Below are 27,664 nucleotides of genomic sequence, written 5' to 3' on the forward strand. Positions count from 1 at the left end.
GTGCATTACAGTGCCCCAGAGCTCCTTTCTTCAACTTGCTTTCTTGTGACCTGGCCGCAACACCACAGGATGGCTTCAGGCCCTAATCTGGTTCCGGCACTGCACGCTGAGCCTTTGGTTATTTCCTTTTCCTGGTGGGAAATGAGAGTTAAATTTGCCCGTCCAGACACCTCCAGCTAGTCTCTCATTGGTTCTCGCTATTCCTGTTCATCTTCCGCAGAAATTGCAAACTGGGCCAAACAGGAGGTTAAAGGCGCTGACTCTCCAAGTGGGGAGAGTGTTAGTAAAGCGTCTGGAATGTTGCACCCGAGTACCAGGGGAGGAAAACTGAGACATATTTGAACACGTCTCCCGTTCACATGGTTGATCATACTTGGGTTCCACATGCATGTTTTAGCTGAAGGAAGAATACCTTAAACCTGGAGAGTTAAGACCCGTGTAATGGGTACCATGCAATATGACTTCAAAGGGTCTTCATTTGCTCACCGAACCTCTCCAATCCTATCACTGCTGCGTTTATGCCCCTGTACACATGCTTGATTCTCTTTCGGAGACATAGCAATCCATAGGTTTTTAAGATACTTACTAGTCAGGTACATTCTTAGGCGTTTAATATGCGGTGTTGAGTCCATTTCGTTGAGCAAGGAGTAGCTCTTGTCTATTCCATATTTGACTTAAGGAACTTTATCTGTGCTCATTTCAATCTCTGGTTTTATGCAGCACCCCAACTCACCTTTACCCTTAAGCAAGCATAAGTTGGTTTTCTAAATTTGAGACCCTGTTCTGTTTTGGAATGCAGTTCCTGTGTAGCCAAGTTTACATTCCGTGTATTAGTGATATCTTATGATGTTTCTTTTTCTGTGTAACTTATTTCAGTTAGAATCATTGTACCTGAATCCACTCATTATGCTGCTATGGGCCTGATGACATAGATTTCATTGCTGAGTGATACTGCATTGTACGTAAGTACCACAAGTTCTTTATCCATTTTTCACTTTCTGTGATACGGAACTTGTACGGTAAACGAGGTTCTTGTAAACGGAGGCATCCCAAACTTTGGGGTGGCTGTGTCTTTTTGATTTTAATTTCCCTAAGCTATAGGACCATAAGTGGAAGTGCCCTAGGCTCTGTTGCTTTGTTTTTTAGATGTTTCAGGAAACACCATACACTTCTCCGGAGTGGTTGTTGGCAATTTACATCCCGCCCATCAGCATAACAAGGCTCCCAGTTCTCCATGGCCTGTCCTGCGTTTCTGGATTTTACACTTTTTTCAGATGGCTCTTTTGACCGGGGGGAAGTGAGACTTCATTGTAGTGCAGATTTCCTTTGCAAGCTTGCTTGGTTGGCCAAAAAGGGCGTATGCGTTTTTTCCTGAATATATTCAGGAAAAAACGCATACGCCCTTTTTGGCCAAGTGCATCATTGTGGACGTTCTGCCTCTTTTCCTATGCTTTCAATGCAATTCCAGTCTACCTCCTGAAATCGGTTTCCTGCAATTCTGCCCCGCTTTCAAGTCCTCTTGGCAGCCTTACTTCAGTCTATTTTTGGACGATAGCTGTCATTTATAACTCTGCAGGTTTGTGAATTACAGTGCCCCTGAGCTCCTTTCTTCAACTTGCTTTCTTTTGACCTGGCCGCAACACCGCAGGATGGCTTCAGGCCCTAATCTGGTTCCGGCACGGCACGCTGAGCCTTTGGTTATTTCCTCTTCCTGGTGGGAAATGAGAGTTAAATTTGCCCGTCCAGACACCTCCAGCTAGTCTCTCATTGGTTCTCGCTATTCCTGTTCAACTTCCGCAGAAATTGCAAACTGGGCCAAACAGGAGGTTAAAGGCGCTGACTCTCCAAGTGGGGAGAGTGTTAGTAAAGCGTCTGGAATGTTGCACCCGAGTACCAGGGGAGGAAAACTGAGACATATTTGAACACGTCTCCCGTTCACATGGTTGATCATACTTGGGTTCCACATGCATGTTTTAGCTGAAGGAAGAATACCTTAAACCTGGAGAGTTGAGACCCGTGTAATGGGTACCATGCAATATGACTTCAAAGGGTCTTCATTTGCTCACCGAACCTCTCCAATCCTATCACTGCTGCGTTTATGCTCCTGTACACATGCTTGATTCTCTTTCGGAGACATAGCAATCCATAGGTTTTTAAGATACTTACTAGTCAGGTACATTCTTAGGCGTTTAATATGCGGTGTTGAGTCCATTTCGTTGAGCAAGGAGTAGCTCTTGTCTATTCCATATTTGACTTAAGGAACTTTATCTGTGCTCATTTCAATCTCTGGTTTTATGCAGCACCCCAACTCACCTTTACCCTTAAGCAAGCATAAGTTGGTTTTCTAAATTTGAGACCCTGTTCTGTTCTGTAATTCAGTTCCTGTGTAGCCAAGTTTACATTCCGTGTATTACTGATATCTTATGATGTTTCTTTTTCTGTGTGACTTACTTCAGTTAGAATCATCATACCTGAATCCACTCATTGTGCTGCTAAGGGCCTGATGACACAGATTTCATTGCTGAGTGATATTGCTTTGTAAGTAAATACCACAACTTCTTTATCCATTTTTCACTTTCTGCGATGTTGAACTTGTACTGTAAAGGAGGTTCTTGTAAACAGAGGCGTCCCAAACTTTGGGGTGGCTGTGTCTTATTGATTTTAATTTCCCTAAGCTATAGGACCATAAGTGGAAGTGCCCTAGGTTCTGTTGCTTTGTTTTTTAGATGTTTCAGGAAACACCATACACTTCTCCCGAGTGGTTGTTGGCAATTTACATCCCGCCCATCAGCATAACAAGGCTCCCAGTTCTCCATGGCCTGTCCTGCCTTTCTGGATTTTACACTTTTTTCAGATGGCCCTTTTGACCGGGGGGAAGTGAGACTTCATTGTAGTGCAGATTTCCTTTGCAAGCTTGCTTGGTTGGCCAAAAAGGGCATATGCGTTTTTTCCTGAATATATTCAGGAAAAAACGCATACGCCCTTTTTGGCCAAGTGCATCATTGTGGACGTTCTGCCTCTTTTCCTATGCTTTCAATGCAATTCCAGTCTACCTCCTGAAATCGGTTTCCTGCAATTCTGCCCCGCTTTCAAGTCCTCTTGGCAGCCTTCCTTCAGTATATTTTTGGACGATAGCTGTCATTTATAACTCTGCAGGTTTGTGAATTACAGTGCCCCTGAGCTCCTTTGTTCAACTCGCTTTCTTTTGAGCTGGCCGCAACACCGCAGGATGGCTTCAGGCTCTAATCTGGTTCCGGTACGGCACGCTGAGCCTTTGGTTATTTCCTCTTCCTGGTGGGAAATGAGAGTTAAATTTGCCCGTCCAGACACCTCCAGCTAGCCTCTCATTGGTTCTCGCTATTCCTGTTCATCTTCCGCAGAAATTGCAAACTGGGCCAAACAGGAGGTTAAAGGCGCTGACTCTCCAAGTGGGGAGAGTGTTAGTAAAGCGTCTGGAATGTTGCACCCGAGTACCAGGGGAGGAAAACTGAGACATATTTGAACACGTCTCCCGTTCACATGGTTGATCATACTTGGGTTCCACATGCATGTTTTAGCTGAAGGAAGAATACCTAAAACCTGGGTAGTTGAAACCCGTGGAATGGGTACCATGCAATATGACTTCAAAGGGTCTTCATTTGCTCACCGAACCTCTCCAATCCTATCACTGCTGCGTTTATGCCCCTGTACACATGCTTGATTCTCTTTTGGAGACATAGCAATCCATAGGTTTTAAGATACTTACTAGTCAGGTACATTCTTAGGCGTTTAATATGCGGTGTTGAGTCCATTTCGTTGAGCAAGGAGTAGCTCTTGTCTATTCCATATTTGACTTAAGGAACTTTATCTGTGCTCATTTCAATCTCTGGTTTTATGCAGCACCCCAACTCACCTTTACCCTTAAGCAAGCATAAGTTGGTTTTCTAAATTTGAGACCCTGTTCTGTTCTGTAATTCAGTTCCTGTGTAGCCAAGTTTACATTCCGTGTATTACTGATATCTTATGATGTTTCTTTTTCTGTGTGACTTACTTCAGTTAGAATCATCATACCTGAATCCACTCATTGTGCTGCTAAGGGCCTGATGACACAGATTTCATTGCTGAGTGATATTGCTTTGTAAGTAAATACCACAACTTCTTTATCCATTTTTCACTTTCTGCGATGTTGAACTTGTACTGTAAAGGAGGTTCTTGTAAACAGAGGCGTCCCAAACTTTGGGGTGGCTGTGTCTTATTGATTTTAATTTCCCTAAGCTATAGGACCATAAGTGGAAGTGCCCTAGGTTCTGTTGCTTTGTTTTTTAGATGTTTCAGGAAACACCATACACTTCTCCCGAGTGGTTGTTGGCAATTTACATCCCGCCCATCAGCATAACAAGGCTCCCAGTTCTCCATGGCCTGTCCTGCCTTTCTGGATTTTACACTTTTTTCAGATGGCCCTTTTGACCGGGGGGAAGTGAGACTTCATTGTAGTGCAGATTTCCTTTGCAAGCTTGCTTGGTTGGCCAAAAAGGGCATATGCGTTTTTTCCTGAATATATTCAGGAAAAAACGCATACGCCCTTTTTGGCCAAGTGCATCATTGTGGACGTTCTGCCTCTTTTCCTATGCTTTCAATGCAATTCCAGTCTACCTCCTGAAATCGGTTTCCTGCAATTCTGCCCCGCTTTCAAGTCCTCTTGGCAGCCTTCCTTCAGTATATTTTTGGACGATAGCTGTCATTTATAACTCTGCAGGTTTGTGAATTACAGTGCCCCTGAGCTCCTTTGTTCAACTCGCTTTCTTTTGAGCTGGCCGCAACACCGCAGGATGGCTTCAGGCTCTAATCTGGTTCCGGTACGGCACGCTGAGCCTTTGGTTATTTCCTCTTCCTGGTGGGAAATGAGAGTTAAATTTGCCCGTCCAGACACCTGCAGCTAGCCTCTCATTGGTTCTCGCTATTCCTGTTCATCTTCCGCAGAAATTGCAAACTGGGCCAAACAGGAGGTTAAAGGCGCTGACTCTCCAAGTGGGGATAGTGTTAGTAAAGCGTCTGGAATGTTGCACCCGAGTACCAGGGGAGGAAAACTGAGACATATTTGAACACGTCTCCCGTTCACATGGTTGATCATACTTGGGTTCCACATGCATGTTTTAGCTGAAGGAAGAATACCTAAAACCTGGGTAGTTGAAACCCGTGGAATGGGTACCATGCAATATGACTTCAAAGGGTCTTCATTTGCTCACCGAACCTCTCCAATCCTATCACTGCTGCGTTTATGCCCCTGTACACATGCTTGATTCTCTTTCGGAGACATAGCAATCCATAGGTTTTAAGATACTTACTAGTCAGGTACATTCTTAGGCGTTTAATATGCGGTGTTGAGTCCATTTCGTTGAGCAAGGAGTAGCTCTTGTCTATTCCATATTTGGCTTAAGGAACTTTATCTGTGCTCATTTCAATCTCTGGTTTTATACAGCAACCCAACTCACCTTTCCCCTTAAGCAAGCATAAGTTGGTTTTCTAAATTTGAGACCCTGTTCTGTTTTGGAATTCAGTTCCTGTGTAGCCAAGTTTACATTCCGTGTATTAGTGATATCTTATGATGTTTCTTTTTCTGTGTGACTTATTTCAGTTAGAATCATCGTACCTGAATCTACTCATTATGCTGCTACGGGCCTGATGACATAGATTTCATTGCTGAGTGATACTGCATTGTACGTAAGTACCACAAGTTCTTTATCAATTTTTCACTTTCTGCGATGTTGAACTTGTACTGTAAACGACGTTCTTGTAAACAGAGCCGTTCCAAACTTTGGGGTGGCTGTGTCTTTTTGATTTTAATTTCCCTAAGCTATAGGACCATAAGTGGAAGTGCCCTAGGCTCTGTTGCTTTGTTTTTTAGATGTTTCAGGAAACACCATACACTTCTCCCGAGTGTCTGTTGGCAATTTACATCCCGCCCATCAGCATAACAAGGCTCCCAGTTCTCCATGGCCTGTCCTGCCTTTCTGGATTTTACACTTTTTTCAGATGGCCCTTTTGACCGGGGGGAAGTGAGACTTCATTGTAGTGCAGATTTCCTTTGCAAGCTTGCTTGGTTGGCCAAAAAGGGCGTATGCGTTTTTTCCTGAATATATTCAGGAAAAAACGCATACGCCCTTTTTGGCCAAGTGCATCATTGTGGACGTTCTGCCTCTTTTCCTATGCTTTCAATGCAATTCCAGTCTACCTCCTGAAATCGGTTTCCTGCAATTCTGCCCCGCTTTCAAGTCCTCTTGGCAGCCTTACTTCAGTCTATTTTTGGACGATAGCTGTCATTTATAACTCTGCAGGTTTGTGAATTACAGTGCCCCTGACCTCCTTTCTTCAACTCGCTTTCTTGTGACCTGGCCGCAACACCGCAGGATGGCTTCAGGACCTAATCTGGTTCCGGCACGGCACGCTGAGCCTTTGGTTAATTCCTCTTCCTGGTGGGAAATGAGAGTTAAATTTGCCCGTCCAGACACCTCCAGCTAGTCTCTCATTGGTTCTCGCTATTCCTGTTCATCTTCCGCAGAAATTGCAAACTGGGCCAAACAGGAGTTTAAAGGGACTGACTCTCCAAGTCGGGAGAGTGTTAGTAAAGCGTCTGGAATGTTGCACCCGAGTACCAGGGTACGAAAACTGAGACATATTTGAACACGTCTCCCGATCACATGGTTGATCATACTCTAGGTTCCACATGCATGTTTTAGCTGAAGGAAGAATACCTTAAACCTGGGTAGTTGAAACCCGTGGAATGGGTACCATGCAATATGACTTCAAAGTGTCTTCATTTGCGCACCGAACCTCTCCAATCCTATCACTGCTGCGCTTATGCCCCTGTACACATGCTTGATTCTCTTTTGGAGACATAGCAATCCATAGGTTTTAAGATACTTACTAGTCAGGAACATTCTTAGGCGTTTAATATGGGGTGTTGAGTCCATTTCGTTGAGCAAGGAGTAGCTCTTGTCTATTCCATATTTGGCTTAAGGAACTTTATCTGTGCTCATTTCAATCTCTGGTTTTATGCAGCACCCCAACTCACCTTTCCCCTTAAGCAAGCATAAGTTGGTTTTCTAAATTTGAGACCCTGTTCTGTTCTGTAATTCAGTTCCTGTGTAGCCAAGTTTCCATTCCGTGTATTACTGATATCTTATGATGTTTCTTTTTCTGTGTGACTTATTTCAGTTAGAATCATCATACCTGAATCCACTCATTGTGATGCTAAGGGCCTAATGACATAGAATTCATTGCTGAGTGATGTTGCTTTGTAAGTAAATACCACAACTTCTTTATCCATTTTTCACTTTCTGCGATGTTGAACTTGTACTGTAAACGAGGTTCTTGTAAACAGAGGCGTCCCATACTTTTGGGTGGCTGTGTCTTTTTGATTTTAATTTCCCTAAGCTATAGGACCATAAGTGGCAGTGCCCTAGGCTCTGTTGCTTTGTTTTTTAGATGTTTCAGGAAACACCATACACTTCTCCCAAGTGTCTGTTGGCAATTTACATCCCGCCCATCAGCATAACAAGGCTCCCAGTTCTCCATGGCCTGTCCTGCCTTTCTGGATTTTACACTTTTTTCAGATGGCCCTTTTGACCGGGGGGAAGTGAGACTTCATTGTAGTGCAGATTTCCTTTGCAAGCTTGCTTGGTTGGCCAAAAAGGGCGTATGCGTTTTTTCCTGAATATATTCAGGAAAAAACGCATACGCCCTTTTTGGCCAAGTGCATCATTGTGGACGTTCTGCCTCTTTTCCTATGCTTTCAATGCAATTCCAGTCTACCTCCTGAAATCGGTTTCCTGCAATTCTGCCCCGCTTTCAAGTCCTCTTGGCAGCCTTACTTCAGTCTATTTTTGGACGATAGCTGTCATTTATAACTCTGCAGGTTTGTGAATTACAGTGCCCCTGAGCTCCTTTCTTCAACTCGCTTTCTTGTGACCTGGCCGCAACACCGCAGGATGGCTTCAGGCCCTAATCTGGTTCCGGCACGGCACGCTGAGCCTTTGGTTATTTCCTCTTCCTGGTGGGAAATGAGAGTTAAATTTGCCCGTCCAGACACCTCCAGCTAGCCTCTCATTGGTTCTCGCTATTCCTGTTCATCTTCCGCAGAAATTGCAAACTGGGCCAAACAGGAGGTTAAAGGGACTGACTCTCCAAGTCGGGAGAGTGTTAGTAAAGCGTCTGGAATGTTGCACCCGAGTACCAGGGTACGAAAACTGAGACATATTTGAACACGTCTCCCGTTCACATGGTTGATCATACTCTAGGTTCCACATGCATGTTTTAGCTGAAGGAAGAATACCTTAAACCTGGGTAGTTGAAACCCGTGGAATGGGTACCATGCAATATGACTTCAAAGGGTCTTCATTTGCTCACCGAACCTCTCCAATCCTATCACTGCTGCGTTTATGCCCCTGTACACATGCTTGATTCTCTTTCGGAGACATAGCAATCCATAGGTTTTAAGATACTTACTAGTCAGGTACATTCTTAGGCGTTTAATATGCGGTGTTGAGTCCATTTCATTGAGCAAGGAGTAGCTCTTGTCTATTCCATATTTGACTTAAGGAACTTTATCTGTGCTCATTTCAATCTCTGGTTTTATGCAGCACCCCAACTCACCTTTACCCTTAAGCAAGCATAAGTTGGTTTTCTAAATTTGAGACCCTGTTCTGTTCTGTAATTCAGTTCCTGTGTAGCCAAGTTTACATTCCGTGTATTACTGATATCTTATGATGTTTCTTTTTCTGTGTGACTTACTTCAGTTAGAATCATCATACCTGAATCCACTCATTGTGCTGCTAAGGGCCTGATGACACAGATTTCATTGCTGAGTGATATTGCTTTGTAAGTAAATACCACAACTTCTTTATCCATTTTTCACTTTCTGCGATGTTGAACTTGTACTGTAAACGAGGTTCTTGTAAACAGAGCCGTTCCAAACTTTGGGGTGGCTGTGTCTTTTTGATTTTAATTTCCCTAAGCTATAGGACCATAAGTGGAAGTGCCCTAGGTTCTGTTGCTTTGTTTTTTAGATGTTTCAGGAAACACCATACACTTCTCCTGAGTGGTTGTTGGCAATTTACATCCCGCCCATCAGCATAACAAGGCTCCCAGTTCTCCATGGCCTGTCCTGCCTTTCTGGATTTTACACTTTTTTCAGATGGCCCTTTTGACCGGGGGGAAGTGAGACTTCATTGTAGTGCAGATTTCCTTTGCAAGCTTGCTTGGTTGGCCAAAAAGGGCGTATGCGTTTTTTCCTGAATATATTCAGGAAAAAACGCATACGCCCTTTTTGGCCAAGTGCATCATTGTGGACGTTCTGCCTCTTTTCCTATGCTTTCAATGCAATTCCAGTCTACCTCCTGAAATCGGTTTCCTGCAATTCTGCCCCGCTTTCAAGTCCTCTTGGCAGCCTTACTTCAGTCTATTTTTGGATGATAGCTGTCATTTATAACTCTGCAGGTTTGTGAATTACAGTGCCCCTGAGCTCCTTTCTTCAACTCGCTTTCTTGTGACCTGGCCGCAACACCGCAGGATGGCTTCAGGCCCTAATCTGGTTCCGGCACGGCACGCTGAGCCTTTGGTTATTTCCTCTTCCTGCTGGGAAATGAGAGTTAAATTTGCCCGTCCAGACACCTCCAGCTAGCCTCTCATTGGTTCTCGCTATTCCTGTTCATCTTCCGCAGAAATTGCAAACTGGGCCAAACAGGAGGTTAAAGGCGCTGACTCTCCAAGTGGGGAGAGTGTTAGTAAAGCGTCTGGAATGTTGCACCCGAGTACCAGGGGAGGAAAACTGAGACATATTTGAACACGTCTCCCGTTCACATGGTTGATCATACTTGGGTTCCACATGCATGTTTTAGCTGAAGGAAGAATACCTTAAAGCTGGAGAGTTAAGACCCGTGTAATGGGTACCATGCAATATGACTTCAAAGGGTCTTCATTTGCTCACCGAACCTCTCCAATCCTATCACTGCTGCGTTTATGCCCCTGTACACATGCTTGATTCTCTTTTGGAGGCATAGCAATCCATAGGTTTTTAAGATACTTACTAGTCAGGTACATTCTTAGGCGTTTAATATGCGGTGTTGAGTCCATTTCATTGAGCAAGGAGTAGCTCTTGTCTATTCCATATTTGACTTAAGGAACTTTATCTGTGCTCATTTCAATCTCTGGTTTTATGCAGCACCCCAACTCACCTTTACCCTTAAGCAAGCATAAGTTGGTTTTCTAAATTTGAGACCCTGTTCTGTTCTGTAATTCAGTTCCTGTGTAGCCAAGTTTACATTCCGTGTATTACTGATATCTTATGATGTTTCTTTTTCTGTGTGACTTACTTCAGTTAGAATCATCATACCTGAATCCACTCATTGTGCTGCTAAGGGCCTGATGACACAGATTTCATTGCTGAGTGATATTGCTTTGTAAGTAAATACCACAACTTCTTTATCCATTTTTCACTTTCTGCGATGTTGAACTTGTACTGTAAACGAGGTTCTTGTAAACAGAGCCGTTCCAAACTTTGGGGTGGCTGTGTCTTTTTGATTTTAATTTCCCTAAGCTATAGGACCATAAGTGGAAGTGCCCTAGGTTCTGTTGCTTTGTTTTTTAGATGTTTCAGGAAACACCATACACTTCTCCCCAGTGGTTGTTGGCAATTTACATCCCGCCCATCAGCATAACAAGGCTCCCAGTTCTCCAAGGCCTGTCCTGCCTTTCTGGATTTTACACTTTTTTCAGATGGCCCTTTTGACCGGGGGGAAGTGAGACTTCATTGTAGTGAAGATTTCCTTTGCAAGCTTGCTTGGTTGGCCAAAAAGGGCGTATGCGTTTTTTCCTGAATATATTCAGGAAAAAACGCATACGCCCTTTTTGGCCAAGTGCATCATTGTGGACGTTCTGCCTCTTTTCCTATGCTTTCAATGCAATTCCAGTCTACCTCCTGAAATCGGTTTCCTGCAATTCTGCCCCGCTTTCAAGTCCTCTTGGCAGCCTTACTTCAGTCTATTTTTGGACGATAGCTGTCATTTATAACTCTGCAGGTTTGTGAATTACAGTGCCCCTGAGCTCCTTTCTTCAACTCGCTTTCTTGTGACCTGGCCGCAACACCGCAGGATGGCTTCAGGCCCTAATCTGGTTCCGGTACGGCACGCTGAGCCTTTGGTTATTTCCTGTTCCTGGTGGGAAATGAGAGTTAAATTTGCCCGTCCAGACACCTCCAGCTAGCCTCTCATTGGTTCTCGCTATTCCTGTTCATCTTCCGCAGAAATTGCAAACTGGGCCAAACAGGAGGTTAAAGGCGCTGACTCTCCAAGTGGGGAGAGTGTTAGTAAAGCGTCTGGAATGTTGCACCCGAGTACCAGGGGAGGAAAACTGAGACATATTTGAACACGTCTCCCGTTCACATGGTTGATCATACTTGGGTTCCACATGCATGTTTTAGCTGAAGGAAGAATACCTTAAACCTGGGTAGTTGAAACCCGTGGAATGGGTACCATGCAATATGACTTCAAAGGGTCTTCATTTGCTCACCGAACCTCTCCAATCCTATCACTGCTGCGTTTATGCCCCTGTACACATGCTTGATTCTCTTTCGGAGACATAGCAATCCATAGGTTTTAAGATACTTACTAGTCAGGTACATTCTTAGGCGTTTAATATGCGGTGTTGAGTCCATTTCATTGAGCAAGGAGTAGCTCTTGTCTATTCCATATTTGACTTAAGGAACTTTATCTGTGCTCATTTCAATCTCTGGTTTTATGCAGCACCCCAACTCACCTTTACCCTTAAGCAAGCATAAGTTGGTTTTCTAAATTTGAGACCCTGTTCTGTTCTGTAATTCAGTTCCTGTGTAGCCAAGTTTACATTCCGTGTATTACTGATATCTTATGATGTTTCTTTTTCTGTGTGACTTACTTCAGTTAGAATCATCATACCTGAATCCACTCATTGTGCTGCTAAGGGCCTCATGACACAGATTTCATTGCTGAGTGATATTGCTTTGTAAGTACATACCACAACTTCTTTATCCATTTTTCACTTTCTGCGATGTTGAACTTGTACTGTAAACGAGGTTCTTGTAAACAGAGCCGTTCCAAACTTTGGGGTGGCTGTGTCTTTTTGATTTTAATTTCCCTAAGCTATAGGACCATAAGTGGAAGTGCCCTAGGTTCTGTTGCTTTGTTTTTTAGATGTTTCAGGAAACACCATACACTTCTCCTGAGTGGTTGTTGGCAATTTACATCCCGCCCATCAGCATAACAAGGCTCCCAGTTCTCCATGGCCTGTCCTGCCTTTCTGGATTTTACACTTTTTTCAGATGGCCCTTTTGACCGGGGGGAAGTGAGACTTCATTGTAGTGCAGATTTCCTTTGCAAGCTTGCTTGGTTGGCCAAAAAGGGCGTATGCGTTTTTTCCTGAATATATTCAGGAAAAAACGCATACGCCCTTTTTGGCCAAGTGCATCATTGTGGACGTTCTGCCTCTTTTCCTATGCTTTCAATGCAATTCCAGTCTACCTCCTGAAATCGGTTTCCTGCAATTCTGCCCCGCTTTCAAGTCCTCTTGGCAGCCTTACTTCAGTCTATTTTTGGATGATAGCTGTCATTTATAACTCTGCAGGTTTGTGAATTACAGTGCCCCTGAGCTCCTTTCTTCAACTCGCTTTCTTGTGACCTGGCCGCAACACCGCAGGATGGCTTCAGGCCCTAATCTGGTTCCGGCACGGCACGCTGAGCCTTTGGTTATTTCCTCTTCCTGCTGGGAAATGAGAGTTAAATTTGCCCGTCCAGACACCTCCAGCTAGCCTCTCATTGGTTCTCGCTATTCCTGTTCATCTTCCGCAGAAATTGCAAACTGGGCCAAACAGGAGGTTAAAGGCGCTGACTCTCCAAGTGGGGAGAGTGTTAGTAAAGCGTCTGGAATGTTGCACCCGAGTACCAGGGGAGGAAAACTGAGACATATTTGAACACGTCTCCCGTTCACATGGTTGATCATACTTGGGTTCCACATGCATGTTTTAGCTGAAGGAAGAATACCTTAAAGCTGGAGAGTTAAGACCCGTGTAATGGGTACCATGCAATATGACTTCAAAGGGTCTTCATTTGCTCACCGAACCTCTCCAATCCTATCACTGCTGCGTTTATGCCCCTGTACACATGCTTGATTCTCTTTTGGAGGCATAGCAATCCATAGGTTTTTAAGATACTTACTAGTCAGGTACATTCTTAGGCGTTTAATATGCGGTGTTGAGTCCATTTCATTGAGCAAGGAGTAGCTCTTGTCTATTCCATATTTGACTTAAGGAACTTTATCTGTGCTCATTTCAATCTCTGGTTTTATGCAGCACCCCAACTCACCTTTACCCTTAAGCAAGCATAAGTTGGTTTTCTAAATTTGAGACCCTGTTCTGTTCTGTAATTCAGTTCCTGTGTAGCCAAGTTTACATTCCGTGTATTACTGATATCTTATGATGTTTCTTTTTCTGTGTGACTTACTTCAGTTAGAATCATCATACCTGAATCCACTCATTGTGCTGCTAAGGGCCTGATGACACAGATTTCATTGCTGAGTGATATTGCTTTGTAAGTAAATACCACAACTTCTTTATCCATTTTTCACTTTCTGCGATGTTGAACTTGTACTGTAAACGAGGTTCTTGTAAACAGAGCCGTTCCAAACTTTGGGGTGGCTGTGTCTTTTTGATTTTAATTTCCCTAAGCTATAGGACCATAAGTGGAAGTGCCCTAGGTTCTGTTGCTTTGTTTTTTAGATGTTTCAGGAAACACCATACACTTCTCCCCAGTGGTTGTTGGCAATTTACATCCCGCCCATCAGCATAACAAGGCTCCCAGTTCTCCAAGGCCTGTCCTGCCTTTCTGGATTTTACACTTTTTTCAGATGGCCCTTTTGACCGGGGGGAAGTGAGACTTCATTGTAGTGCAGATTTCCTTTGCAAGCTTGCTTGGTTGGCCAAAAAGGGCGTATGCGTTTTTTCCTGAATATATTCAGGAAAAAACGCATACGCCCTTTTTGGCCAAGTGCATCATTGTGGACGTTCTGCCTCTTTTCCTATGCTTTCAATGCAATTCCAGTCTACCTCCTGAAATCGGTTTCCTGCAATTCTGCCCCGCTTTCAAGTCCTCTTGGCAGCCTTACTTCAGTCTATTTTTGGACGATAGCTGTCATTTATAACTCTGCAGGTTTGTGAATTACAGTGCCCCTGAGCTCCTTTCTTCAACTCGCTTTCTTGTGACCTGGCCGCAACACCGCAGGATGGCTTCAGGCCCTAATCTGGTTCCGGTACGGCACGCTGAGCCTTTGGTTATTTCCTGTTCCTGGTGGGAAATGAGAGTTAAATTTGCCCGTCCAGACACCTCCAGCTAGCCTCTCATTGGTTCTCGCTATTCCTGTTCATCTTCCGCAGAAATTGCAAACTGGGCCAAACAGGAGGTTAAAGGCGCTGACTCTCCAAGTGGGGAGAGTGTTAGTAAAGCGTCTGGAATGTTGCACCCGAGTACCAGGGGAGGAAAACTGAGACATATTTGAACACGTCTCCCGTTCACATGGTTGATCATACTTGGGTTCCACATGCATGTTTTAGCTGAAGGAAGAATACCTTAAACCTGGAGAGTTAAGACCCGTGTAATGGGTACCATGCAATATGACTTCAAAGGGTCTTCATTTGCTCACCGAACCTCTCCAATCCTATCACTGCTGCGTTTATGCCCCTGTACACATGCTTGATTCTCTTTCGGAGACATAGCAATCCATAGGTTTTAAGATACTTACTAGTCAGGAACATTCTTAGGCGTTTAATATGGGGTGTTGAGTCCATTTCGTTGAGCAAGGAGTAGCTCTTGTCTATTCCATATTTGGCTTAAGGAACTTTATCTGTGCTCATTTCAATCTCTGGTTTTATGCAGCACCCCAACTCACCTTTACCCTTAAGCAAGCATAAGTTGGTTTTCTAAATTTGAGACCCTGTTCTGTTCTGTAATTCAGTTCCTGTGTAGGCAAGTTTACATTCCGTGTATTAGTGATATCTTATGATGTTTCTTTTTCTGTGTGACTTATTTCAGTTAGAATCATCATACCTGAATCCACTCATTGTGATGCTAAGGGCCTGATGACATAGAATTCATTGCTGAGTGATGTTGCTTTGTAAGTAAATACCACAACTTCTTTATCCATTTTTCACTTTCTGCGATGTTGAACTTGTACTGTAAACGAGGTTCTTGTAAACAGAGGCGTCCCATACTTTTGGGTGGCTGTGTCTTTTTGATTTTAATTTCCCTAAGCTATAGGACCATAAGTGGCAGTGCCCTAGGCTCTGTTGCTTTGTTTTTTAGATGTTTCAGGAAACACCATACACTTCTCCCAAGTGTCTGTTGGCAATTTACATCCCGCCCATCAGCATAACAAGGCTCCCAGTTCTCAATGGCCTGTCCTGCCTTTCTGGATTTTACACTTTTTTCAGATGGCCCTTTTGAACGGGGGGAAGTGAGACTTCATTGTAGTGCAGATTTCCTTTGCAAGCTTGCTTGGTTGGCCAAAAAGGGCGTATGCGTTTTTTCCTGAATATATTCAGGAAAAAACGCATACGCCCTTTTTGGCCAAGTGCATCATTGTGGACGTTCTGCCTCTTTTCCTATGCTTTCAATGCAATTCCAGTCTACCTCCTGAAATCGGTTTCCTGCAATTCTGCCCCGCTTTCAAGTCCTCTTGGCAGCCTTACTTCAGTCTATTTTTGGACGATAGCTGTAATTTATAACTCTGCAGGTTTGTGAATTACAGTGCCCCTGAGCTCCTTTCTTCAACTCGCTTTCTTGTGACCTGGCCGCAACACCGCAGGATGGCTTCAGGCCCTAATCTGGTTCCGGCACGGCACGCTGAGCCTTTGGTTATTTCCTCTTCCTGGTGGGAAATGAGAGTTAAATTTGCCCGTCCAGACACCTCCAGCTAGCCTCTCATTGGTTCTCGCTATTCCTGTTCATCTTCCGCAGAAATTGCAAACTGGGCCAAACAGGAGGTTAAAGGGACTGACTCTCCAAGTCGGGAGAGTGTTAGTAAAGCGTCTGGAATGTTGCACCCGAGTACCAGGGGAGGAAAACTGAGACATATTTGAACACGTCTCCCGTTCACATGGTTGATCATACTTGGGTTCCACATGCATGTTTTAGCTGAAGGAAGAATACCTTAAACCTGGAGAGTTAAGACCCGTTAATGGGTACCATGCAATATGACTTCAAAGGGTCTTCATTTGCTCACCAAACCTCTCCAATCCTATCACTGCTGCGTTTATGCCCCTGTACACATGCTTGATTCTCTTTCGGAGACATAGCAATCCATAGGTTTTTAAGATACTTACTAGTCAGGTACATTCTTAGGCGTTTAATATGCGGTGTTGAGTCCATTTCATTGAGCAAGGAGTAGCTCTTGTCTATTCCATATTTGACTTAAGGAACTTTATCTGTGCTCATTTCAATCTCTGGTTTTATGCAGCACCCCAACTCACCTTTACCCTTAAGCAAGCATAAGTTGGTTTTCTAAATTTGAGACCCTGTTCTGTTCTGTAATTCAGTTCCTGTGTAGCCAAGTTTACATTCCGTGTATTACTGATATCTTATGATGTTTCTTTTTCTGTGTGACTTACTTCAGTTAGAATCATCATACCTGAATCCACTCATTGTGCTGCTAAGGGCCTGATGACACAGATTTCATTGCTGAGTGATATTGCTTTGTAAGTAAATACCACAACTTCTTTATCCATTTTTCACTTTCTGCGATGTTGAACTTGTACTGTAAACGAGGTTCTTGTAAACAGAGCCGTTCCAAACTTTGGGGTGGCTGTGTCTTTTTGATTTTAATTTCCCTAAGCTATAGGACCATAAGTGGAAGTGCCCTAGGTTCTGTTGCTTTGTTTTTTAGATGTTTCAGGAAACACCATACACTTCTCCCCAGTGGTTGTTGGCAATTTACATCCCGCCCATCAGCATAACAAGGCTCCCAGTTCTCCAAGGCCTGTCCTGCCTTTCTGGATTTTACACTTTTTTCAGATGGCCCTTTTGACTGGGGGGAAGTGAGACTTCATTGTAGTGCAGATTTCCTTTGCAAGCTTGCTTGGTTGGCCAAAAAGAACGTATGCGTTTTTTCCTGAATATATTCAGGAAAAAACGCATACGCCCTTTTTGGCCAAGTGCATCATTGTGGACGTTCTGCCTCTTTTCCTATGCTTTCAATGCAATTCCTGTCTACCTCCTGAAATCGGTTTCCTGCAATTCTGCCCCGCTTTCAAGTCCTCTTGGCAGCCTTACTTCAGTATATTTTTGGACGATAGCTGTCATTTATAACTCTGCAGGTTTGTGAATTACAGTGCCCCTGAGCTCCTTTGTTCAACTCGCTTTCTTTTGAGCTGGCCGCAACACCGCAGGATGGCTTCAGGCCCTAATCTGGTTCCGGTACGGCACGCTGAGCCTTTGGTTATTTCCTCTTCCTGGTGGGAAATGAGAGTTAAATTTGCCCGTCCAGACACCTCCAGCTAGCCTCTCATTGGTTCTCGCTATTCCTGTTCATCTTCCGCAGAAATTGCAAACTGGGCCAAACAGGAGGTTAAAGGCGCTGACTCTCCAAGTGGGGAGAGTGTTAGTAAAGCGTCTGGAATGTTGCACCCGAGTACCAGGGGAGGAAAACTGAGACATATTTGAACACGTCTCCCGTTCACATGGTTGATCATACTTGGGTTCCACATGCATGTTTTAGCTGAAGGAAGAATACCTTAAACCTGGAGAGTTAAGACCCGTGTAATGGGTACCATGCAATATGACTTCAAAGGGTCTTCATTTGCTCACCGAACCTCTCCAATCCTATCACTGCTGCGTTTATGCCCCTGTACACATGCTTGATTCTCTTTCGGAGACATAGCAATCCATAGGTTTTAAGATACTTACTAGTCAGGAACATTCTTAGGCGTTTAATATGGGGTGTTGAGTCCATTTCGTTGAGCAAGGAGTAGCTCTTGTCTATTCCATATTTGGCTTAAGGAACTTTATCTGTGCTCATTTCAATCTCTGGTTTTATGCAGCACCCCAACTCACCTTTACCCTTAAGCAAGCATAAGTTGGTTTTCTAAATTTGAGACCCTGTTCTGTTCTGTAATTCAGTTCCTGTGTAGGCAAGTTTACATTCCGTGTATTAGTGATATCTTATGATGTTTCTTTTTCTGTGTGACTTATTTCAGTTAGAATCATCATACCTGAATCCACTCATTGTGATGCTAAGGGCCTGATGACATAGAATTCATTGCTGAGTGATGTTGCTTTGTAAGTAAATACCACAACTTCTTTATCCATTTTTCACTTTCTGCGATGTTGAACTTGTACTGTAAACGAGGTTCTTGTAAACAGAGGCGTCCCATACTTTTGGGTGGCTGTGTCTTTTTGATTTTAATTTCCCTAAGCTATAGGACCATAAGTGGCAGTGCCCTAGGCTCTATTGCTTTGTTTTTTAGATGTTTCAGGAAACACCATACACTTCTCCCAAGTGTCTGTTGGCAATTTACATCCCGCCCATCAGCATAACAAGGCTCCCAGTTCTCCATGGCCTGTCCTGCCTTTCTGGATTTTACACTTTTTTCAGATGGCCCTTTTGACCGGGGGGAAGTGAGACTTCATTGTAGTGCAGATTTCCTTTGCAAGCTTGCTTGGTTGGCCAAAAAGGGCGTATGCGTTTTTTCCTGAATATATTCAGGAAAAAACGCATACGCCCTTTTTGGCCAAGTGCATCATTGTGGACGTTCTGCCTCTTTTCCTATGCTTTCAATGCAATTCCAGTCTACCTCCTGAAATCGGTTTCCTGCAATTCTGCCCCGCTTTCAAGTCCTCTTGGCAGCCTTACTTCAGTCTATTTTTGGACGATAGCTGTCATTTATAACTCTGCAGGTTTGTGAATTACAGTGCCCCTGAGCTCCTTTCTTCAACTCGCTTTCTTGTGACCTGGCCGCAACACCGCAGGATGGCTTCAGGCCCTAATCTGGTTCCGGCACGGCACGCTGAGCCTTTGGTTATTTCCTCTTCCTGGTGGGAAATGAGAGTTAAATTTGCCCGTCCAGACACCTCCAGCTAGCCTCTCATTGGTTCTCGCTATTCCTGTTCATCTTCCGCAGAAATTGCAAACTGGGCCAAACAGGAGGTTAAAGGCGCTGACTCTCCAAGTGGGGAGAGTGTTAGTAAAGCGTCTGGAATGTTGCACCCGAGTACCAGGGGAGGAAAACTGAGACATATTTGAACACGTCTCCCGTTCACATGGTTGATCATACTTGGGTTCCACATGCATGTTTTAGCTGAAGGAAGAATACCTTAAACCTGGAGAGTTAAGACCCGTGTAATGGGTACCATGCAATATGACTTCAAAGGGTCTTCATTTGCTCACCGAACCTCTCCAATCCTATCACTGCTGCGTTTATGCCCCTGTACACATGCTTGATTCTCTTTCGGAGACATAGCAATCCATAGGTTTTTAAGATACTTACTAGTCAGGTACATTCTTAGGCGTTTAATATGCGGTGTTGAGTCCATTTCATTGAGCAAGGAGTAGCTCTTGTCTATTCCATATTTGACTTAAGGAACTTTATCTGTGCTCATTTCAATCTCTGGTTTTATGCAGCACCCCAACTCACCTTTACCCTTAAGCAAGCATAAGTTGGTTTTCTAAATTTGAGACCCTGTTCTGTTCTGTAATTCAGTTCCTGTGTAGCCAAGTTTACATTCCGTGTATTACTGATATCTTATGATGTTTCTTTTTCTGTGTGACTTATTTCAGTTAGAATCATCATACCTGAATCCACTCATTGTGATGCTAAGGGCCTGATGACATAGAATTCATTGCTGAGTGATATTGCTTTGTAAGTAAATACCACAACTTCTTTATCCATTTTTCACTTTCTGCGATGTTGAACTTGTACTGTAAACGAGGTTCTTGTAAACAGAGGCGTCCCAAACTTTGGGGTGGCTGTGTCTTTTTGATTTTAATTTCCCTAAGCTATAGGACCATAAGTGGCAGTGCCTTAGGCTCTGTTGCTTTGTTTTTTAGATGTTTCAGGAAACACCATACACTTCTCCAGAGTGTCTGTTGGCAATTTACATCCCGCCCATCAGCATAACAAGGCTCCCAGTTCTCCATGGCCTGTCCTGCCTTTCTGGATTTTACACTTTTTTCAGATGGCCCTTTTGACCGGGGGGAAGTGAGACTTCATTGTAGTGCAGATTTCCTTTGCAAGCTTGCTTGGTTGGCCAAAAAGGGCGTATGCGTTTTTTCCTGAATATATTCAGGAAAAAACGCATACGCCCTTTTTGGCCAAGTGCATCATTGTGGACGTTCTGCCTCTTTTCCTATGCTTTCAATGCAATTCCAGTCTACCTCCTGAAATCGGTTTCCTGCAATTCTGTCCCGCTTTCAAGTCCTCTTGGCAGCCTTACTTCAGTCTATTTTTGGACGATAGCTGTCATTTATAACTCTGCAGGTTTGTGAATTACAGTGCCCCTGAGCTCCTTTCTTCAACTCGCTTTCTTGTGACCTGGCCGCAACACCGCAGGATGGCTTCAGGACCTAATCTGGTTCCGGCATGGCACGCTGAGCCTTTGGTTAATTCCTCTTCCTGGTGGGAAATGAGAGTTAAATTTGCCCGTCCAGACACCTCCAGCTAGCCTCTCATTGGTTCTCGCTATTCCTGTTCATCTTCCGCAGAAATTGCAAACTGGGCCAAACAGGAGGTTAAAGGGACTGACTCTCCAAGTCGGGAGAGTGTTAGTAAAGCGTCTGGAATGTTGCACCCGAGTACCAGGGTACGAAAACTGAGACATATTTGAACACGTCTCCCGATCACATGGTTGATCATACTCTAGGTTCCACATGCATGTTTTAGCTGAAGGAAGAATACCTTAAACCTGGGTAGTTGAAACCCGTGGAATGGGTACCATGCAATATGACTTCAAAGGGTCTTCATTTGCTCACCGAACCTCTCCAATCCTATCACTGCTGCGTTTATGCCCCTGTACACATGCTTGATTCTCTTTCGGAGACATAGCAATCCATAGGTTTTAAGATACTTACTAGTCAGGTACATTCTTAGGCGTTTAATATGCGGTGTTGAGTCCATTTCGTTGAGCAAGGAGTAGCTCTTGTCTATTCCATATTTGACTTAAGGAACTTTATCTGTGCTCATTTCAATCTCTGGTTTTATGCAACACCCCAACTCACCTTTCCCCTTAAGCAAGCATAAGTTGGTTTTCTAAATTTGAGTCTCTGTTCTGTTCTGTAATTCAGTTCCTGTGTAGCCAAGTTTACATTCCGTGTATTACTGATATCTTATGATGTTTCTTTTTCTGTGTGACTTACTTCAGTTAGAATCATCATACCTGAATCCACTCATTGTGCTGCTACGGGCCTGATGACACAGATTTCATTGCTGAGTGATATTGCTTTGTAAGTAAATACCACAACTTCTTTCTCCATTTTTCACTTTCTGCGATGTTGAACTTGTACTGTAAACGAGGTTCTTGTAAACAGAGCCGTTCCAAACTTTGGGGTGGCTGTGTCTTTTTGATTTTAATTTCCCTAAGCTATAGGACCATAAGTGGAAGTGCCCTAGGTTCTGTTGCTTTGTTTTTTACATGTTTCAGGAAACACCATACACTTCTCCCGAGTGGTTGTTGGCAATTTACATCCCGCCCATCAGCATAACAAGGCTCCCAGTTCTCCATGGCCTGTCCTGCCTTTCTGGATTTTACACTTTTTTCAGATGGCCCTTTTGACCGGGGGGAAGTGAGACTTCATTGTAGTGCAGATTTCCTTTGCAAGCTTGCTTGGTTGGCCAAAAAGGGCGTATGCGTTTTTTCCTGAATATATTCAGGAAAAAACGCATACGCCCTTTTTGGCCAAGTGCATCATTGTGGACGTTCTGCCTCTTTTCCTATGCTTTCAATGCAATTCCAGTCTACCTCCTGAAATCGGTTTCCTGCAATTCTGTCCCGCTTTCAAGTCCTCTTGGCAGCCTTCCTTCAGTATATTTTTGGACGATAGCTGTCATTTATAACTCTGCAGGTTTGTGAATTACAGTGCCCCTGAGCTCCTTTGTTTAACTCGCTTTCTTTTGAGCTGGCCGCAACACCGCAGGATGGCTTCAGGCCCTAATCTGGTTCCGGTACGGCACGCTGAGCCTTTGGTTATTTCCTCTTCCTGGTGGGAAATGAGAGTTAAATTTGCCCGTCCAGACACCTCCAGCTAGCCTCTCATTGGTTCTCGCTATTCCTGTTCATCTTCCGCAGAAATTGCAAACTGGGCCAAACAGGAGGTTAAAGGCGCTGACTCTCCAAGTGGGGAGAGTGTTAGTAAAGCGTCTGGAATGTTGCACCCGAGTACCAGGGGAGGAAAACTGAGACATATTTGAACACGTCTCCCGTTCACATGGTTGATCATACTTGGGTTCCACATGCATGTTTTAGCTGAAGGAAGAATACCTAAAACCTGGGTAGTTGAAACCCGTGGAATGGGTACCATGCAATATGACTTCAAAGGGTCTTCATTTGCTCACCGAACCTCTCCAATCCTATCACTGCTGCGTTTATGCCCCTGTACACATGCTTGATTCTCTTTTGGAGACATAGCAATCCATAGGTTTTAAGATACTTACTAGTCAGGTACATTCTTAGGCGTTTAATATGCGGTGTTGAGTCCATTTCGTTGAGCAAGGAGTAGCTCTTGTCTATTCCATATTTGGCTTAAGGAACTTTATCTGTGCTCATTTCAATCTCTGGTTTTATGCAGCAACCCAACTCACTTTTACCCTTAAACAAGCATAAGTTGGTTTTCTAAATTTGAGACCCTGTTCTGTTTTGGAATTCAGTTCCTGTGTAGCCAAGTTTACATTCCGTGTATTACTGATATCTTATGATGTTTCTTTTTCTGTGTGACTTATTTCAGTTAGAATCATCGTACCTGAATATACTCATTATGCTGCTACGGGCCTGATGACATAGATTTCATTGCTGAGTGATATTGCTTTGTAAGTGAATACCACAACTTCTTTATCCATTTTTCACTTTCTGCGATGTTGAACTTGTACTGTAAACGAGGTTCTTGTAAACAGAGCCGTTCCAAACTTTGGGGTGGCTGTGTCTTTTTGATTTTAATTTCCCTAAGCTATAGGACCATAAGTGGAAGTGCCCTAGGCTCTGTTGCTTTGTTTTTTAGATGTTTCATGAAACACCATACACTTCTCCCGAATGGTTGTTGGCAATTTACATCCCGCCCATCAGCATAACAAGGCTCCCAGTTCTCCATGGCCTGTCCTGCCTTTCTGGATTTTACACTTTTTTCAGATGGCCCTTTTGACCGGGGGGAAGTGAGACTTCATTGTAGTGCAGATTTCCTTTGCAAGCTTGCTTGGTTGGCCAAAAAGGGCGTATGCGTTTTTTCCTGAATATATTCAGGAAAAAACGCATACGCCCTTTTTGGCCAAGTGCATCATTGTGGACGTTCTGCCTCTTTTCCTATGCTTTCAATGCAATTCCAGTCTACCTCCTGAAATCGGTTTCCTGCAATTCTGCCCCGCTTTCAAGTCCTCTTGGCAGCCTTACTTCAGTATATTTTTGGACGATAGCTGTCATTTATAACTCTGCAGGTTTGTGAATTACAGTGCCCCTGAGCTCCTTTGTTTAACTCGCTTTCTTTTGAGCTGGCCGCAACACCGCAGGATGGCTTCAGGCCCTAATCTGGTTCCGGTACGGCACGCTGAGCCTTTGGTTATTTCCTCTTCCTGGTGGGAAATGAGAGTTAAATTTGCCCGTCCAGACACCTCCAGCTAGCCTCTCATTGGTTCTCGCTATTCCTGTTCATCTTCCGCAGAAATTGCAAACTGGGCCAAACAGGAGGTTAAAGGCGCTGACTCTCCAAGTGGGGAGAGTGTTAGTAAAGCGTCTGGAATGTTGCACCCGAGTACCAGGGGAGGAAAACTGAGACATATTTGAACACGTCTCCCGTTCACATGGTTGATCATACTTGGGTTCCACATGCATGTTTTAGCTGAAGGAAGAATACCTAAAACCTGGGTAGTTGAAACCCGTGGAATGGGTACCATGCAATATGACTTCAAAGGGTCTTCATTTGCTCACCGAACCTCTCCAATCCTATCACTGCTGCGTTTATGCCCCTGTACACATGCTTGATTCTCTTTTGGAGACATAGCAATCCATAGGTTTTAAGATACTTACTAGTCAGGTACATTCTTAGGCGTTTAATATGCGGTGTTGAGTCCATTTCGTTGAGCAAGGAGTAGCTCTTGTCTATTCCATATTTGGCTTAAGGAACTTTATCTGTGCTCATTTCAATCTCTGGTTTTATGCAGCAACCCAACTCACTTTTACCCTTAAACAAGCATAAGTTGGTTTTCTAAATTTGAGACCCTGTTCTGTTTTGGAATTCAGTTCCTGTGTAGCCAAGTTTACATTCCGTGTATTACTGATATCTTATGATGTTTCTTTTTCTGTGTGACTTATTTCAGTTAGAATCATCGTACCTGAATATACTCATTATGCTGCTACGGGCCTGATGACATAGATTTCATTGCTGAGTGATATTGCTTTGTAAGTGAATACCACAACTTCTTTATCCATTTTTCACTTTCTGCGATGTTGAACTTGTACTGTAAACGAGGTTCTTGTAAACAGAGCCGTTCCAAACTTTGGGGTGGCTGTGTCTTTTTGATTTTAATTTCCCTAAGCTATAGGACCATAAGTGGAAGTGCCCTAGGCTCTGTTGCTTTGTTTTTTAGATGTTTCATGAAACACCATACACTTCTCCCGAATGGTTGTTGGCAATTTACATCCCGCCCATCAGCATAACAAGGCTCCCAGTTCTCCATGGCCTGTCCTGCCTTTCTGGATTTTACACTTTTTTCAGATGGCCCTTTTGACCGGGGGGAAGTGAGACTTCATTGTAGTGCAGATTTCCTTTGCAAGCTTGCTTGGTTGGCCAAAAAGGGCGTATGCGTTTTTTCCTGAATATATTCAGGAAAAAACGCATACGCCCTTTTTGGCCAAGTGCATCATTGTGGACGTTCTGCCTCTTTTCCTATGCTTTCAATGCAATTCCAGTCTACCTCCTGAAATCGGTTTCCTGCAATTCTGTCCCGCTTTCAAGTCCTCTTGGCAGCCTTACTTCAGTCTATTTTTGGACGATAGCTGTCATTTATAACTCTGCAGGTTTGTGAATTACAGTGCCCCTGAGCTCCTTTCTTCAACTCGCTTTCTTGTGACCTGGCCGCAACACCGCAGGATGGCTTCAGGACCTAATCTGGTTCCGGCATGGCACGCTGAGCCTTTGGTTAATTCCTCTTCCTGGTGGGAAATGAGAGTTAAATTTGCCCGTCCAGACACCTCCAGCTAGCCTCTCATTGGTTCTCGCTATTCCTGTTCATCTTCCGCAGAAATTGCAAACTGGGCCAAACAGGAGGTTAAAGGCGCTGACTCTCCAAGTGGGGAGAGTGTTAGTAAAGCGTCTGGAATGTTGCACCCGAGTACCAGGGTAGGAAAACTGAGACATATTTGAACACGTCTCTCGTTCACATGGTTGATCATACTTGGGTTCCACGTGCATGTTTTAGCTGAAGGAAGAATACCTTAAACCTGGAGAGTTGAGACCCGTGGAATGGGTATCATGCAATATGACTTCAAAGGGTCTTCATTTGCTCACCGAACCTCTCCAATCCTATCACTGCTGCGTTTATGCCCCTGTACACACGCTTGATTCTCTTTCGGAGACATAGCAATCCATAGGTTTTAAGATACTTACTAGTCAGGTACATTCTTAGGCGTTTAATATGGGGTGTTGAGTCCATTTCGTTGAGCAAGGAGTAGCTCTTGTCTATTCCATATTTGGCTTAAGGAACTTTATCTGTGCTCATTTCAATCTCTGGTTTTATGCAGCACCCCAACTCACCTTTACCATTAAGCAAGCATAAGTTGGTTTTCTAAATTTGAGACCCTGTTCTGTTCTGTAATTCAGTTCCTGTGTAGCCAAGTTTACATTCCGTGTATTACTGATATCTTATGATGTTTCTTTTTCTGTGTGACTTATTTCAGTTAGAATCATCATACCTGAATCCACTCATTGTGCTGCTAAGGGCCTGATGACATAGATTTCATTGCTGAGTGATATTGCTTTGTAAGTAAATACCACAACTTCTTTATCCATTTTTCACTTTCTGCGATGTTGAACTTGTACTCTAAACGAGGTTCTTGTAATCAGAGGCGTCCCAAACTTTGGGGTGGCTGTGTCTTTTTGATTTTAATTTCCTTAATCTATAGGACCATAAGTGGCAGTGCCCTAGGCTCTGTTGCTTTGTTTTTTAGATGTTTCAGTAAACACCATACACTTCTCCCAAGTGTCTGTTGGCAATTTACATCCCGCCCATCAGCATAACAAGGCTCCCAGTTCTCCATGGCCTGTCCTGCCTTTCTGGATTTTACACTTTTTTCAGATGGCCCTTTTGACCGGGGGGAAGTGAGACTTCATTGTAGTGCAGATTTCCTTTGCAAGCTTGCTTGGTTGGCCAAAAAGGGCGTATGCGTTTTTTCCTGAATATATTCAGGAAAAAACGCATACGCCCTTTTTGGCCAAGTGCATCATTGTGGACGTTCTGCCTCTTTTCCTATGCTTTCAATGCAATTCCAGTCTACCTCCTGAAATCGGTTTCCTGCAATTCTGCCCCGCTTTCAAGTCCTCTTGGCAGCCTTACTTCAGTCTATTTTTGGACGATAGCTGTCATTTATAACTCTGCAGGTTTGTGAATTACAGTGCCCCTGAGCTCCTTTCTTCAACTCGCTTTCTTGTGAGCTGGCCACAACACCGCAGGATGGCTTCAGGCCCTAATCTGGTTCCGGCCCGGCATGCTGAGCCTTTGGTTAATTCCTCTTCCTGGTGGGAAATGAGAGTTAAATTTGCCCGTCCAGACACCTGCAGCTAGCCTCTCATTGGTTCTCGCTATTCCTGTTCATCTTCCGCAGAAATTGCAAACTGGGCCAAACAGGAGGTTAAAGGGACTGACTCTCCAAGTCGGGAGAGTGTTAGTAAAGCGTCTGGAGTGTTGCACCCGAGTACCAGGGTAGGAAAACTGAGACATATTTGAACACGTCTCCCGTTCACATGGTTGATCATACTCTGGGTTCCACATGCATGTTTTAGCTGAAGGAAGAATACCTTAAACCTGGAGAGTTGAGACCCGTGGAATGGGTACCGTGCAATATGACTTCAAAGGGTCTTCATTTGCTCACCGAACCTCTCCAATCCTATCACTGCTGCATTTATGCCCCTGTACACACGCTTGATTCTCTTTTGGAGACATAGCAATCCATAGGTTTTAAGATACTTACTAGTCAGGTACATTCTTAGGCGTTTAATATGGGGTTTTGAGTCCATTTCGTTGAGCAAGGAGTAGCTCTTGTCTATTCCATATTTGGCTTAAGGAACTTTATCTGTGCTCATTTCAATCTCTGGTTTTATGCAGCACCCCAACTCACCTTTCCCCTTAAGCAAGCATAAGTTGGTTTTCTAAATTTGAGACCCTGTTCTGTTTTGGAATGCAGTTCCTGTGTAGCCA

At 43.9% G+C, this 27,664-nt stretch overlaps 1 long non-coding RNA gene across 2 annotated transcripts in view; it reads left to right on the forward strand.

The window, feature by feature from the left end:
• The first annotated feature begins 896 nt into the window (after positions 1-896).
• The window catches only part of LOC307181269, a 1,277,915-nt gene continuing 1,251,147 nt past the window's right edge, over positions 897-27,664 (forward strand). Inside the window, exon 1 of one of the 2 annotated variants that reach the window (XR_013826266.1) lies at positions 897-962. This is a non-coding gene — a long non-coding RNA (uncharacterized lncRNA). Of the gene's footprint in view, positions 963-25,274; positions 25,369-27,664 lie in introns of those variants that run through there. The other variant, XR_013826267.1, reaches the window with a different exon arrangement.

Source organism: Stenella coeruleoalba (assembly GCF_951394435.1).
Source record: "Stenella coeruleoalba genome assembly, contig: scaffold_62, whole genome shotgun sequence".
Lineage (NCBI taxonomy): Eukaryota > Metazoa > Chordata > Mammalia > Artiodactyla > Delphinidae > Stenella > Stenella coeruleoalba.